Genomic DNA, 15,259 nt, shown 5'->3' with positions numbered 1-15,259 from the left:
CTGTTACAGAGTGTTCACTTTAGTATGAACAGTCTGAAGTTTCAAGGCTTTGTTAAGAGCTACTTATTAGGCATTTTAAAATCTACATAAAGAACAAAGGTAAGAAAGCTTATGAATTGTATTTATATTGATTGTGATAAAGTACCTCTGTTTGTTCCTTTTTTTTTCTGAGACTCTCTCTCTACATACAGTGTGTATGTATGTATGTATATATATATATATATATATATATATATATATATATATATACAGTATATATAGTAGTCATCTCCTGTTGCAGAATTCCCATGCTATATACCCTTTTACTGCAGAATTCCCGGGCTTAAAATAATGTCACTCAAGAATATCTTATAGGAGAGCAAATTTACTTGAAAGAATTAGCAGCCTAAAAAGCAATGTGACAGTTCAAAGAAAATAATGAAGCTAATCTAAGTCTAGAGTTTATGTATGTCACAGTTAATTCCCCAAAAGAATAATTAACCCAGAAAATGTTAAAATCTCCAGGTTCTCCATATATTTTTGCTCTTAGCTGCTCTACATTTTAAAACCTTCAACAAAGGATTTAAGAAATTCCTGGGAAATAGTTACAATTTTAGTGTATATACAGCAAGTCAAACTGAAGTGCAGTTTTAACTGTGATATGCTCTTTATAAACAGACTTTCATATCAAAATATATCAGCCAGAATCCAGTACAAGAATTGTTTTCCTTTTAAATATAACAAACTTATTCTGAATGTTTCGTTACTATTTACGGTATTATCTATTTTGTATGTAGTATCTATTTTCCATCAGTAGTTCATGCAATGTTTTCTCAACTTATTATCTGTGAAATAAAATATTTAGAAGTTCTTTTTATGGATCTTAAATTTCTATGTATTATTTTTCCTATGCATAAATATATTTTGAGTAACCAGATAGCTGAAAATTAGTTATTTATCTTGTCTACCTAAAGTCTCAAACACTATAGTTTGATGTGATCGTTGTGTACATAAACTCTTTGGAAATTGAATAAATAATTATGTAATCAAACATTCATAAGGGTCATAACCAACATAGTTATGAAATGTCTTAACCTTATTTGAATATTTCTATGTAAAATATATTTCTAGATTGTTTTCTGCTGCCTGGTTGATATTAGTATAAGTCTATCTGCTCACATACATGTGTTTTGTGTTTTAGTGGTGATTTCTAATAGTGACATAAAATAAATAATTAGAAAAAATAAATGAGAAATCATTTTGAAAACAAAAGATATAAATATTAATTTCTTGGCATTTAGAAAATGTTATCTAACATTCTTACTTCAAACCTACGAATGGAAGATACTTGTGTCTCATTCAACTATCCTTGTCACATTACTCTGCACTTCAACATAGATAATGTTAGCAATATTCTTAAATAAACAAATTAATCAATAAAAAAAGAGAGTTAAAAATGGTTATTTTGTCAATTGTGTGATTAACTTAAAGTAGAACAAGGTACTACAAAAAAAATGGGTGAACAGCCAGGATTTTTAATGCAGAAGAGACATGCTTTGTCTCTTTTGTCTTAAAATTACCCACCTGATTGTCCCTCCCTGTACAGTAAACTGTGCATATATAGAGCTGCGCACGCTCACTGTAGAAAGTCGGCAATGAAGAAGCCGATGGAACTCCTGCGCATGTGTAGGAGTGACATCATCCCCACCCAGCCAATAAAGTGGCCAGCATTCGATACCCAGAAGCCAGCCACTCGAAAATGTCAATGGGGAGCTCCAGGAAATTGCATTGCTGCATCCAACATGTGTATAGTTCTGCTTTAAATATTTACAGATATAGTTAAAAGTACGTATAGCACTAAAATGTCTGTGAAATTCTGGGAAATATGGGAATCCAAAATCCCAGTAGAATGTACTTCTGCATAGCACAGAAGAATATTCTAAGATATGGGATTCTCAGCTTTCCCATAATCCTGTGAGAAGGCAGAGTGATGTCATCTTCACTTAGGCAAGCATATTCTGGGGTGTAAGTAAATACAATTTACATTGTTATTTCAATATTTATTGTTTTTAGGTTTTAATGAGGGGTTTTATTTAGGGGTTGGGCCTCGCAGATAAATATATGTTCTTGAAAAAAAAATTAAGGTTACTAGCTTATGTAGTGGCAGTAAGCTGCAATGTTGCATTTTTGTTCTCCTGCTTAGTTATCCTTTAACTACTATCAAACAGCTAAATACACAGGAAAAATGCATATGTGAACTAAGTTAGCTGCCAAAATATGTGTAAACATATTTAGTTATTTTTGTGAAACACGCATGTTTGACACAACGCATAGTCAGGAGGATGACATCATATTTTCTTTTGCAGTTAACTAATACAGGGGTGTCACCTCCCAGATTGTAAATTGGACATTAAAGGAGCAGAAGCTGAATTATAAGGTCATCTCTGTACACCTTCAACATTCAAGCAGGATTCATGTGTTAGACTATAAAAGCACTGTAATGCTGTCAACAGTACAATACCTGCATAACACTTCCTCTCCCACTTAAGTGTTAGTGCTGCCATTTAGAGGTATACAGGAGGCTGATATATTAAAAATAAAATAAATGTTTATACTAGCTGTATGAAAAAATAAATTTTAAATAATTTATAATCAACTGCATTCAAATGTGTTTTGATATATGTTTTAATAAAGAAATAATTTGTGGGCTGAATCAAATTAGGATTTTTTTTTTTTAAATTTCAAATTATTCTTGAATACAGTTGGATCGATGCTTACCAAATTCAATAAATAACTATATAAAACAGGAGCTAAAATTCATAGGTGTACATTATGTTTTTAAATCAGTAAAACATAGTAAAAACATATTCCTACAAAGCTATGTTTGTATACCATTGATGCATTTACTTTTAACAGCTTTATAAAACAATTTCCCTAAAAACTGTGTAGTTCCTTTTTTAATCATATATGTTTACATCATTATGTTTATAGATTATAGAATGAGAAACAGAGAATACTTGATATATCTTCAGGCACATCTTGTGTATTAAAACAGAACTTTACGCTCAAACATGATATATCTTTAAATGTCTGCTCATACTGAGCAATGTACAATCTTTTTTTTCTTCCAGCTGCAAAGCAGCAATTAGATAACACTGACTGTTTCAAATGCGCCTGTGCATTTTCAAGTCATTCTAAGCATCATGGAGATGCTGAGACTCAGCTGCACAATTCCCGTGATGCTGCCTCTGAAATGCAGGTTTTCATGGTATCACTGGCATTATCACGGAACTACGTCCTGATTCAAGTGGTGGGCAGATATGAATAACAAGGAAGTGGAGTGAGCTATCATACTACAAGGTACTGAAAATGGCATTAGATTTAGAAAGAAGCGATCCATTGACAAGTTGGCATGCAGTATAAAAATTACAATATTTGCAATACTGTTTAACCACTTCCTTCCCGCACTATAGCCAACATACGGCTACAGCGTGGGCTTAGTTTACCCATGAACTTACTCCCATGATCGCACAGCCCCCGTGCCCCCTGCGGCACGTGGGCAGCACGCTCTATGATCGCTGAGTCCTTTGGATTCAGCTGATTACAGATTGGGGTAAAGGACTAATCACAGCGACCCTTTACCATGTGATCAGCTGAGTCCAAAGGTCTCAGGGATCACAGAGCGGACTGCCCACATGCCAGAGGGGGGCACGTGGATTGGCAATCACGGGAGGATGTTCATGGGAAAACTAAGCTCACGCTGTAGCTGTCTTTTGGCTATAGTGCGGGCAGGAAGTGGTTAAAGGGGTTGTAAAGGTTTGTATTTTATTTTCTAAATAGGTTTAAGCTAGTGCATTGTGGTTCACTTACATTTTCTTTCAATTTCCCTTCTAAATGTTTGTTCTCTTTGTTTTCTTTGTCTGAATTTCTCACTTCCTGTTCCTCCTCAATAAGCTGTTAAGTAAGCTGTTCTGGCTGACTAACCACCGCTCGGATGATGGTGGCAAGCTTACTGAGGAGAAACAGGAAGTGAGAAATTCAGACAAAAAAAAAACATTTAGAAAGGAAATCGAAGGAAAAGGTAAGTGAACCAACAATGCACTAGCTTAAACAATTCAATACTGGGCACTTTCACCCCCTTCATGCCCAAGCCATTTTTCAGCTTTCAGCGCTGTCACAATTTGAATGACAAATGCAACACTTTACCCAAATGAAATTTTAACCTCCCTGGCGGTAAACCCGAGCGTGACTCGGGGTTGATTTTTTATGCTAGGATCGGTAACCCCGAGTCACGCTCGGGGTGGACGTGCAGAGTGTGCAGCGGCGCGGCTTACCTTCTCGCTGGATCCACAGGCAAGTTACTCACCTTGTCCCTGGATCCAGCGATGCCACCCCGCTGTGTGAGCGAGCAGGACCTCCTCGCTCGATTCACAGTCTCCGTGTGCCGCCGATCTCCGTTCCCTGCGACGTTACGACGCACGGGAGCGGAGAACGGCGCCAAATTCAAAAAAGTAAACAAACACTTTACATACAGTATACTGTAATCTTATAGATTACAGTACTGTATGTAAAAAATACACACCCCCCTTGTCCCTAGTGGTCTGCCCAGTGTCCTGCATGTTCTTTTATAAAAATAAAAAATGTCATTTCTGCCTAAACACTGTAGATTGTCCAAAAGTGTCCCTTTATGTCAAAAATGGTTTTAGATCAGCTAGAAAACAGTGATAATAAATTATAATCACTTGCAGAAATGTGCGATAGCGATTTGTGGGGAAATTCGTCATAAAAAAAAAAAAATAATGACAGCGACAATTCTGCAACTGAGCAAATTTCAGTGATTTTGAGTTGATTACATTATTGAATAATTTTTATTTTAATTATATTATTACTTGCTATAATTATTTATAATTATTTATTATATTATAATTTAAAAATGTCATACCCGGGATGCCTATTAGATTCTTGTTTGGTCAGATTTAAGTGAGTTATTCCTAAAAATTACAGGCCTACAGTATAAAACACCAAATTTCCTTGCAAATAATTGTACCGCTTTCAGCATGTTTTTTCAGACAGAATCATACCGCCAGGGAGGTTAATCCTTTTTCCCCACAAATAGAGCTTTTTTTTGGTGGTATTTGATCACTTCTGCGTTTTTTTCCCCGCTATAAACAAAAGAAAAGTGTCAATTTTGAAAAAAAGCAATGGGCCAGTAGTGTATTTCTGGCGGCGGAATTCAAATCGGCGATTAGGGGGAGTGATTCATTTAAATGAAGCGCATCCCCGCCCCGATTGAACTGCGCATGCTCCGTTTCCAAATTTCCCGCCGTGCTTTGTGCGAAATGAATTCGCAACAACGTCATTTTTTGAACTTAGACATGACTTACGTCCATCCCTTTTCACGGACGACTTACGCAAAAAAAAAAATCAAATTTCCACGCGGGAACGACGGCCATACTTAACATGGCAAGTCTATCTATATGCCGCAAAATAGCAGCTTTAACTATACGCCGGAAAAAGCCGACTAGAGACGACGTAAGAGAATGCGACGGCCGCGCGTACGTTCGTGGATCGTCGGAAAAAGCTAATTTGCATACCCGACGCGGAAAACTACGCGAACTCCACCCAGCGGACGCCAAAGTATTGCATCTACGATCCGAAGGCGTACGAAGCCATACGCCTGTTGGATCGAACCCAGATGCCATCGTATATTGGTTTGAGAATTCAAACTAAAGATACAACGCGGGTAATTTGAAAGTACGCCGCCATATCAGTAGATACGCCGGCGTACTCTCTCTCTGGATCTGGCCCAATATTTTTTACTTTTTGCTATAATAGATATCCCCAAAAATATATAAAAAATATATTATTTTTCCTCAGTTTTAGCCGATATGTATTCTTCTACATATTTTTGGTAATAAAAAAATCGCAATAAGCGTATATTGATTGGTTTGCGCAAAAGTTATAGCGGCTACAAAATAGGGGAGCATTTTTATTATTATTATTTTTTTTACTAGTAATGGCGGCGATCAGTGATTTTTATCATGACTGCGATATTGCGGCGGACACATCGGACACTTTTGACACTATTTTGGAGCCATTCACATTTATACAGCGAACAGTGTTATAAATATACACTGGTTACTGTGTAAATGTGACTGGCAGGGAAGGGGTTAACACTGGGGGGCGATCAAGGGGTTAAATGTGTATCCTAGTGAGTGATTCTAACTGTAGGGGGAGGGGACTGACTGGGGAGGTGACCCATCTGTGTCCCTATGTACAAGGGGCACAGCATCAGTCTCCTCTCCTTGACAGGACACAGAGACCTCTCCTGTAAACACAGAGATCCACGGTCCTGCTCAGTTACTGGGCAATCGCGGGTGCCACGCACATCGGGTTCCCAGTAGCGCGAGGGGTGCTCGTGTGTGCTGGTGGCAGCGTGCGCGCCCCCTAGTGGCTCGGCAAGGCGAGGAATTGTATGACGTTCTCCCAGAACAAGAGGATTATCGTGCCGCCGTCATTTGACGGCGGCCGGTAGTAAAGCGGTTAAAGGAACCTATTTAGAAAACAAAAAATGAACCATTGCAACTTTTTTAAACAGTGGTTAAATAGTATTGCAAATATTGTATTTTTTTACTGTAATATATTGTAATTGTGAAAAATATGAATTGCGCTGCCGTGAATATTTAATTTTATGTGATAATTAATTAACACCTATAGACGTTAATATGTATACTTCCACCGCAAATCAAAATATCTATCCCCCTAAGAAAAATATAAATATTCTATGTATATTCTTAAAAATCTTAAAAATATTTATGTGCTTATGAAACACTCATCAATACGTGCGTGTATTAATATATCCAAAAAACAGGCTATTTAGCCCCCTAGCAAACATACAAAAGTAACAATTCTTTATAGCACAAACATTATAGACAAACAAGTGTATATTATAGTGTCACCAGTCCAAAATTGGTTTGGTGCAGAAAATAAAAAAATATATATAGGTGCAAGAGAGTTCCTGTGTGGAGCCTCTTCCCTTCGCTGGAAAAACAAACAAACAAATGAAAAAAGAAGGCAACAGAAAAAAAGTACCAATATAGTAACCAGGTGCTCTTAATCAATATTCCTTCTGTGAAATATTCAAATGCCACGTGATTTCACCACTTCCGTGCTCTTCCCATCACTGTAAAAAATGGCCACTCACCAGATCCCATTTAATGAATGCCTTTGGTTCATTCCCAGGATAACCCATCCTATTCTGTATTACCACGGTTGTTAAGTATCTTTAGATATTTGGGTGCTGCGTCGCTTTCTCTATAAAAACTCACAGAGAAAGGGTGCCCGACAAAGTGTAGTAGGTAAAAAAAAATATTACTCAATTTAAAAACAAGACAAGTATTGCACTCACATTTGTGTGTGCCTATTTGCCGGCACCAAGCTTCTCCAGCCGTGTATGCAAACGTGTAGAAGGAAAAAACACTCCTCGTCCCCCCTGGTCCTTTCTTACGACCGGCGTGATCTCCTATGGGTTACAGCAGCTTCTATGCATTTCGCAAATTTTATTGCATCGTCAGGAAGCTTCCTGACGATGCAATAAAATTTGCGAAATGCGTAGAGGCTGCTGTAACCCATAGGAGATCACGCCGGTCCTAAGAAAGGACCAGGGGGAACAAGGAGTATTTTTTTCTTCTACATGTTTGCATACATGGCTGGAGAAGCTTGGTGCCGGCAAATAGGCACACAAAAATGTGAGTGCAATACTTGTCTTGTTTTTAAATTGAATAAACATTTTTTTTTACCTACTACACTATGTCGGGCACCCTTTCTCTGTGAGTTTTTATAGAGAAAGAGACGCAGCACCCAAATATCTAAAGATACTTAACAACCGTGGTAATACGGAATAGGATTGGTTATCCTGGGAATGAACCAAAGGCATTCATTGAATGGGATCTGGTGAGTGGCCATTTTTTATGGTGATGGGAAGAGCACGGAAGTGGTGAAATCATGTGGCATTTGAATATTTCAAAGAAGGAATATTGATTAAGAGCACCTGGTTACTATATTGGGGCTTTTTTTCTGTTGCCTTCTTTTTTCCTTTGTTTGTTTGTTTTTCCAGCGAAGGGAATAGGCTCCATACAGGAACACTCTTGCACCTATATATATATATATTTTTATTTTCCACACCAAACCAATTTTGGACTGGTGACACTATAATATACACTTGTGTGTCTATAATGTTTGTGCTATAAAGAATTGATACTGTTGTATGTTTGCTAAGGGGCTAAATAGCCCGTTTTTTGGATAAATTAATACACGCACGTATTGATGAGTGTTTCATAAGCACATAAATATGTTTAAGACTTTTAAGAATATACAAAGAATATATATATTTTTCTTAGGGGATAGATATTTTGATTTGCGGTGGAAGTACACATATTAACGTCTATAGGTGTTAATTAATTATCACATAGAATTAAATATTCACGGCAGCGCAATTCATATTTTTCACTGTTTATCTTGGGTAAACCACTACAGAGTGAGTTACACAATTTTTTGATTGCAGCAAACCACTTTACACAGAGTAAACAAAGTCCTTTTTTTCCATTTGCGCCAGTAACAACTTCACTATAATATATTGTAATTGTTTACATCCTGTGATCAGCTGTCATTGGACACAGCTGATCACAGATTGGGGTAAAGGGCTAATCACAGGATGTAAACACAAGCCAGCTTTTGACTTTTTTTCCCCCTCATGTTGGCAGCATGATCGGCACTGATTTTCAGTGTCCTGATTATCAGTGCAGTCCCACCAGTGCTGCCAATCAGTGCCCACCGGTGCTGACAATCAGTGATTATCAGTGCCACCTATCAGTTTTTATGTATGGTGGGAAGGGTTAAAAGCCCTGGTTAAACACCCATTTTTTTTTTTTTTGGATGTTTAGGCATCATTGGAGAGATTTATTTTACTTTTGTCCCAGTGACAAAGATTTTAACAGACATGAAAAATATCTGCAGCATGGTCATAGATGACCTGAAAAGCTGACAATGGTTCTATTCCTCCACTGCTCTAGATTTTATATATCTGTTTGTGTTGCTGTTTGAGATTTACTCAACTTTTTTTTTGGAGAAAACATTGTAATCAGGAGAATAACTTACTGGAAATCTCTCTAATGAAATCTCAGTTCACAGTAAAAAAACACAACATGGGTTCTAACCAAACCCCTTTCTATAAAAAAAAGGTTTTGGCTAGAAATACTACATAATTGCTGGAGAAGTGTGCAATGTTAAATGAAGCTGTAGTGCTAGACACTAGTGAAATCAAGAAATGGTGTAATACAACAAAGATTTGTAACTTTTGCTAAATCCATTGATAAAATATGTTTTTGGAGAAATCAGGCATAGATAAACTACACTGAACCCAAGTCATACAACTGCAGGCATAATAAACTTATATTAGCATACTCTTTCTTCTTAGAATGCACTGTGGGTAATAATTATGCTGTAGCTTTGACCAAAGTGGTCAGTATCAAATAAAAAAAAAAAAACAGCAGGATCACCCTGATATTTTTGCTAAATCTAGTAAAATGTAGCAGGCTAGTCAGTAGTTATTAGCTTCTGCTAAGTATTCAATTGCAAAGAAAACTACACACTACTGTAAGTTAAGCCATGCCATTTTTCGTCATGTTATACCGGACAAGATTGAGACCATGTCAAAAGGATTAACTGTTGGAAAATTTGTAATAGCAACATGTCACAAACACACTAAATATCAAGGCCATGCATCTTCTCAATAAGAAAAATAATATTGGGAACTTTCACTCCCTTCCTGCCAGGCCAATTTTCATCTTTTAGTGCTTTCACTTTGAATGACAATTGCACGGTCATGCAACTCTGTACCCAAATAAATTGTTTAACATTTCCTCCCACAAATAGATCTTTTTTCTTTTGGTGGTATTTAATCACTGCTGGGTATTTTTATTTTTTTGCTAAAAAACTAAAAAAAGACCATAAGCAGTTATGGTTAAAGTAATTTATTCTATTTTGGCCACAGAGAAGATAGAAAATGTGAAACAAAGCTAATATAAAGAACACATTCCATGTGAGATGGCCATTAGGGCTAGAAATTGTGGTATTCTATGAATGTTGTGTTTATCTTCAGTTTACATACGGTAGAGACATGGAATGTTCTGTATTTCTCCCAGTAAGATACTGTCAGGGACCAGCCATTACCACTATTTAATTAATTTGGTATCATTTACAGTAAGACATGAAAATACCTTTTAATATGTATATGTTTAATAAGTACAAAATAAAACTGTGGATATCATCAAAAAAGTCCCCTCTAAAACAGGATCACAGAACAAAACAAATTGCACTCCTGTGACCCTTAGGAGAAGCCCAGCCTAAAGAGCTCAGGCTGGACTTCTCCTTTACCTGTTTTCAAAACTCCTCTGTGTCTTCCACAGGGGTCAAGTCCTGGGGAAAAAAGTGTGGGAACTCCTACCCAAGATCCACCCCCCCCCCCAAAAAAAAAAAAAATGATACGTCCATATGCATAATTACTAAACCGCATGTTTTTTTTTGTTCAATCCACTGTACCTTAGTAATCCTTTATGTTACTGGCCGCTTCCTGTATATGGATTCATCGGGTAGTGTGCGGGTATTCCGTCACTTCCTCGATGCCGCAATGTCTCCTGGGAGCTTTTGTCATTGTTCCCAGGAGACATTGCGGAGGTCTGTCGCGAGTTATCGCTGGATTTAGAAAGAACTTTAAGCAAGTTCTTTCACACTACCCGATAAATCCATATACAGGAAGCGGCCAGTAACATAAAGGATTACTAAGGTTCACCTGACAGTGACTCGAGCTGGGCATCGCCACTTAGTGAAGGATTGGCTCGGGCAGCTTGGCTGCTCTCGACTGCTCTAGTCCTGCAAAGGGAACTGCGTTCCTGCTGTGAAAAAAGTGCAGGGACTCTGTTCCCATGCGATCGCGCAGGACCTGAGCCCTGGTCTTCCACCAATTTTGTAAAAAATTAACTTGAGTACACTCACTAAGAAAAAGGCACTCACTGGATGATATTGACCACTTATCTCTATGTTGGTCAAAATTCACATTTTGGCTGGATGCACTCTCTCTCTCCTCCTCCAATGTGCAGGCCCAACTTTCAGTACCAACTTAGAAAAAAAAGGAAGAAGAGTGTTACATAGTGTAAACCTTTTTAAAACCATATTATAGCCAATATAAAAAGAAATCACATTCCCAATTGCTATACAGCACTGTATAAAAAAACTGTTATTGAACACTGCTACCTTTGTGCATCAGAAGGGGGGTTACTGATAGTTCCAGTTGTAATGAGATCACAGACTACTCCCACTCAACATGCTTCATTTAAAAACAACTTGCTCAGAGGTTTGTGAACATTATACTCTTACAAAGGTGTCTTGCCAATATGCTAATTACCACCAACATCTCAGGTGGCAGGGGTCTGCCAGATATATAAAAAAATGTATTATGCTTCATTAGTAGACCAAATTAAATATTGGGTTTCCTCTCCAGAAGATTAACTATGGACTAACATAGAAGGAGAGGCCACATTAGGTCAACGACATGTTTGCCCTTTCTATGGCTAACCATATATTACCAAAAGAATAATTATACCGAACCTTCTTAGCATTAAATCAACGCTGATAGCGTGGAAGTATATCCTATCAAAAATAAAAGATGTTGTTTTATATACTAAAAATGTAATGCCTGTAAGAGTATTAGACTACTGTAGTATTCTACTATCAGTAGGTGACTGGATCACTCAAGGCTATCACTCATATATGTGCCTACCTATCCATTTTTGAAACACAGTGATATGTAAAATTAACAAATGTACCCGCTTGAAGGATCTTGATCCTAATGAGTGCATTGATAACCCCACTGAAATATGGCAATACCTTACACACCACAAAAACCAGAGGAAGAAAATAAATTACATTATTCTACAATATTGTATCCTCACATAATTGTACAAGGGAACAATGGCAGAAAGCTATATCGATTACTAGTAAAGCCTCCTCCTACACCAATCACTGGGATAACTCACAAACAATCTTAAACAGGTGGTATAAAATATCAAATATCTACTCATCTGAATACTCTATATGCTGGTGGTGCAATGAACACATAGGTAAATTGCCATTTTTAAATTGCAAGCATAGCTAAATAACCCAAGACCCTCTAACTACTTAAAAAAACAGTGATCTATGATTGTGCCACCAGTTTGAAATAACAGTATTCTGTTAATGAGAACCAAGTATAGCATGTAAGCTAGAATTTCTTCCTTCTTCTTCCTTGTTGGCTTTCAGATTTTGATGGTCAGTCTCTGCTTACAGTTAGTTCCCAGTAGGGGTAGGCTGAAATTGGTTAGCAAGAATATTAACACTACCGTGTATGTCTCCTCTTTGTTCTTTATTGATTGTTTACATGCTATAATATACAATGTTACAATGTGATATAGATAACCCTATGTTAACAATGTTGAAATTTGTCAACTTGATAAATAATAAATATGTAAGGTTTAAAAAAAAAAAAAAGCCAATATTCTATCCAAGCCATGGTTTATCTAGTACTAGTAGTTATTCACATTCAGCTGCATTTGTTCTGTAATGTTGGAGATGTTCCATGCATCTCATCCAAACAACTTTCTCAGTGGGGTGTCAGGAATATACCCTAGTATTTGGGTATTTTCTGACACTCATTAGAAGTGGACAATTCACCTGGATATTTTATGAAACATCTTCAAAATTAGTCTATTTTACTGTGACTAACAACAGCTATATATTTAAAGCAACCCATCTTTTATGTTATGACCTGTAGGACTAATAGATAGGAGAGTGTTTCTATTTTTGTCACTGATTTATTTGTTGCTTTGTTGCTTTTGTTCTTCAACTTGTATTGATTCTTTGAAGACAGAATTAGGTCATGATCAACACCCCATGCACAACGGTAGCAACAAATCATTTACAATAGTGAGATGTTGTCAGCTTTTATGAGCATACTGGTATTAGTACTGCCCAACTCCAAAATGGCTGCCAGAGCTCAAGTGTAAAGTCACCAAAATGCTCAAGCATTATCAATACATAAAGCTGCAGAGTGCTCTAATAGGAAAATTCTATGTTAATCTACATTTGCAGAAATTAGTCAGTGTAACATCAGTCTACAGACCACAACTACAGATCTGTCACAAGCAAACAAAAGATAATGTGGAATAGATACTCTATCATTACTACTGTATGCGGTCAGCAACACAGCATTCATCAATAATTCAGAATCCCCAAGAAAGTCCCAACATCTGTAAACCTGACTGTTTTCGGAAGTGGTGGAGAAGCTCATGCTCATTGATCTTGAATCCCAACTCACTTTTTTTATACATTGATAATTTATGGTTTAAAAAAAAATAGTGTTCATGTAGATAAAAAGTATAAATTGTATTTTGTCATTTGAGCCAATTAAAATGGCACTAAAATTATGACTTGTTCTTTTTTTTTTATATTTTCTGTGATGCGACCTTCATCTGTCAAAGTACAATTTAAAGCAAAACTACTACAGTGCCCATGGGGATTTTAATGAGGTACATCACACCATGAAAAAAGTAATTACAGTTTATAAAACCATATATCCTTTATTTTATCCAAAATAAAAATATTTTGCTTTTACGTGCCAAAAAGAGAAGGCAGCTGATTTTTTGTTGTCAATCTCCTTAGTATCAGATAACATTTTTTTTAACAGCATTTATGATAGAATTTCACAAACATTACAAATAGTGCAAAAAAGCATGTTCATTCACTTCATCAGGAGTGGATGCTATTGACAGGTTATTTATAAATAAAGAATAAAGTTTATGTGCATGAATTATATAAAAAGTGTAAATTGTATTTTGTCATTTGTCCCAATTAAAATGACACCTTAAAATATGGTTCTTCTATTTTTTTTTTTTTACAAAGATTTAAAGAATGACAATAACTGGTTCCAAAAGTCCAAATATTGCAGACGTCTAATATGTAGAAGCCAACACAATGATGTTATAGAGTACCACAGATAGTAATTTGACGAACAAGGTGTTAATGTGACTACAGAACCAGGTGTATAAAAATAATAAGCATTGCAGGGGAAGTTGGTAGCAGAAATAGTGGAAGCTAGAAATAGTGGGAAGTAAGGAGAGGATATGTGCCCGGAGCTTTGTGGTAGTGCCATGAAACGTGAGATTTATGAATCTATAAGGCGGTGATCTAAGTCACCAACAGGAAGTGGGTGACCCATGGATCCTACATCATTTTGAATTTGGACCTGCTATCGGTGAGTTTCCATGTCAGTTTTTATTTGCAAAATTCCAATGTAGTCGTGCTTTAGCTTCAGTCAACAAGAGTGATATTGACAGCCGTACTTAATATTTAGTATTTTTTAACTGACAAAACATGTGTCATAAGTTTGAATTGGTGTTTTGAAAGATCTCTTGGTTTAAGATTCAGATATGCTTCACCTGGATGTTGGGGATAGGTGTACCTAGCAGTATACAAATATTTTTTTAAACCTGCATCCACAGATCTTGTACAATGTAGAAGTTTCACTGTGTATGCATGTACAGTATGTTCCTTGGTCAGAGCTGTCATGGAAACAATTTCTTGTGGAACCTGTGGTGAAGTGTACAAGGTAGCTGGGCACCAAGTATAGTCCTTTATAACTAGATTCAAGGATTAAACATTCTGAGAACAGGATTAAGCGGTGTTCCAATTTAAAACCACATTTCTATTTTTAAGGTTATATTCAGATCAGCTGCTCATTCTCTCATATAGTTACTTTTTGGTGGCAAGGGACCACTAAGAAGAAAATTACAAAGCAAAGAGATCGAACCTGAAGAAATTTAGTATTTTTGTAATCTTTCCATTTCCTCTGAAAATATTATCTAACATCATGTAGATCGAAGCTTATTTATTTAATCTGCAGATAAACGAAACAGAGTAGATAAAAAAGTAACAGTGTTACTCTGTATATCTCTATCTTGGGTTTGGACAGTTTATAAACACTTTGTCAGGTGGTCTGTTTTTCAACAGCAGCAGCCTTAAGGCTAGGTTCACACTGCTGCAATCCAATTTTGATGAGACTTTCAATTATATGGTGCAACTTAGATGCTACTTTGGTTTGCATATTCTACAGAGCCAAACTTGTGGTGGAATCACATCAAAGCAGTACAGAAACCTTTTCCAAAATCATTCCAGTCTCAGTCGCATTGAT

The sequence above is a fragment of the Rana temporaria genome, chromosome 2 (assembly GCF_905171775.1).
Source record: "Rana temporaria chromosome 2, aRanTem1.1, whole genome shotgun sequence".
Lineage (NCBI taxonomy): Eukaryota > Metazoa > Chordata > Amphibia > Anura > Ranidae > Rana > Rana temporaria.
This window is presented reverse-complemented; position numbering follows the sequence as displayed.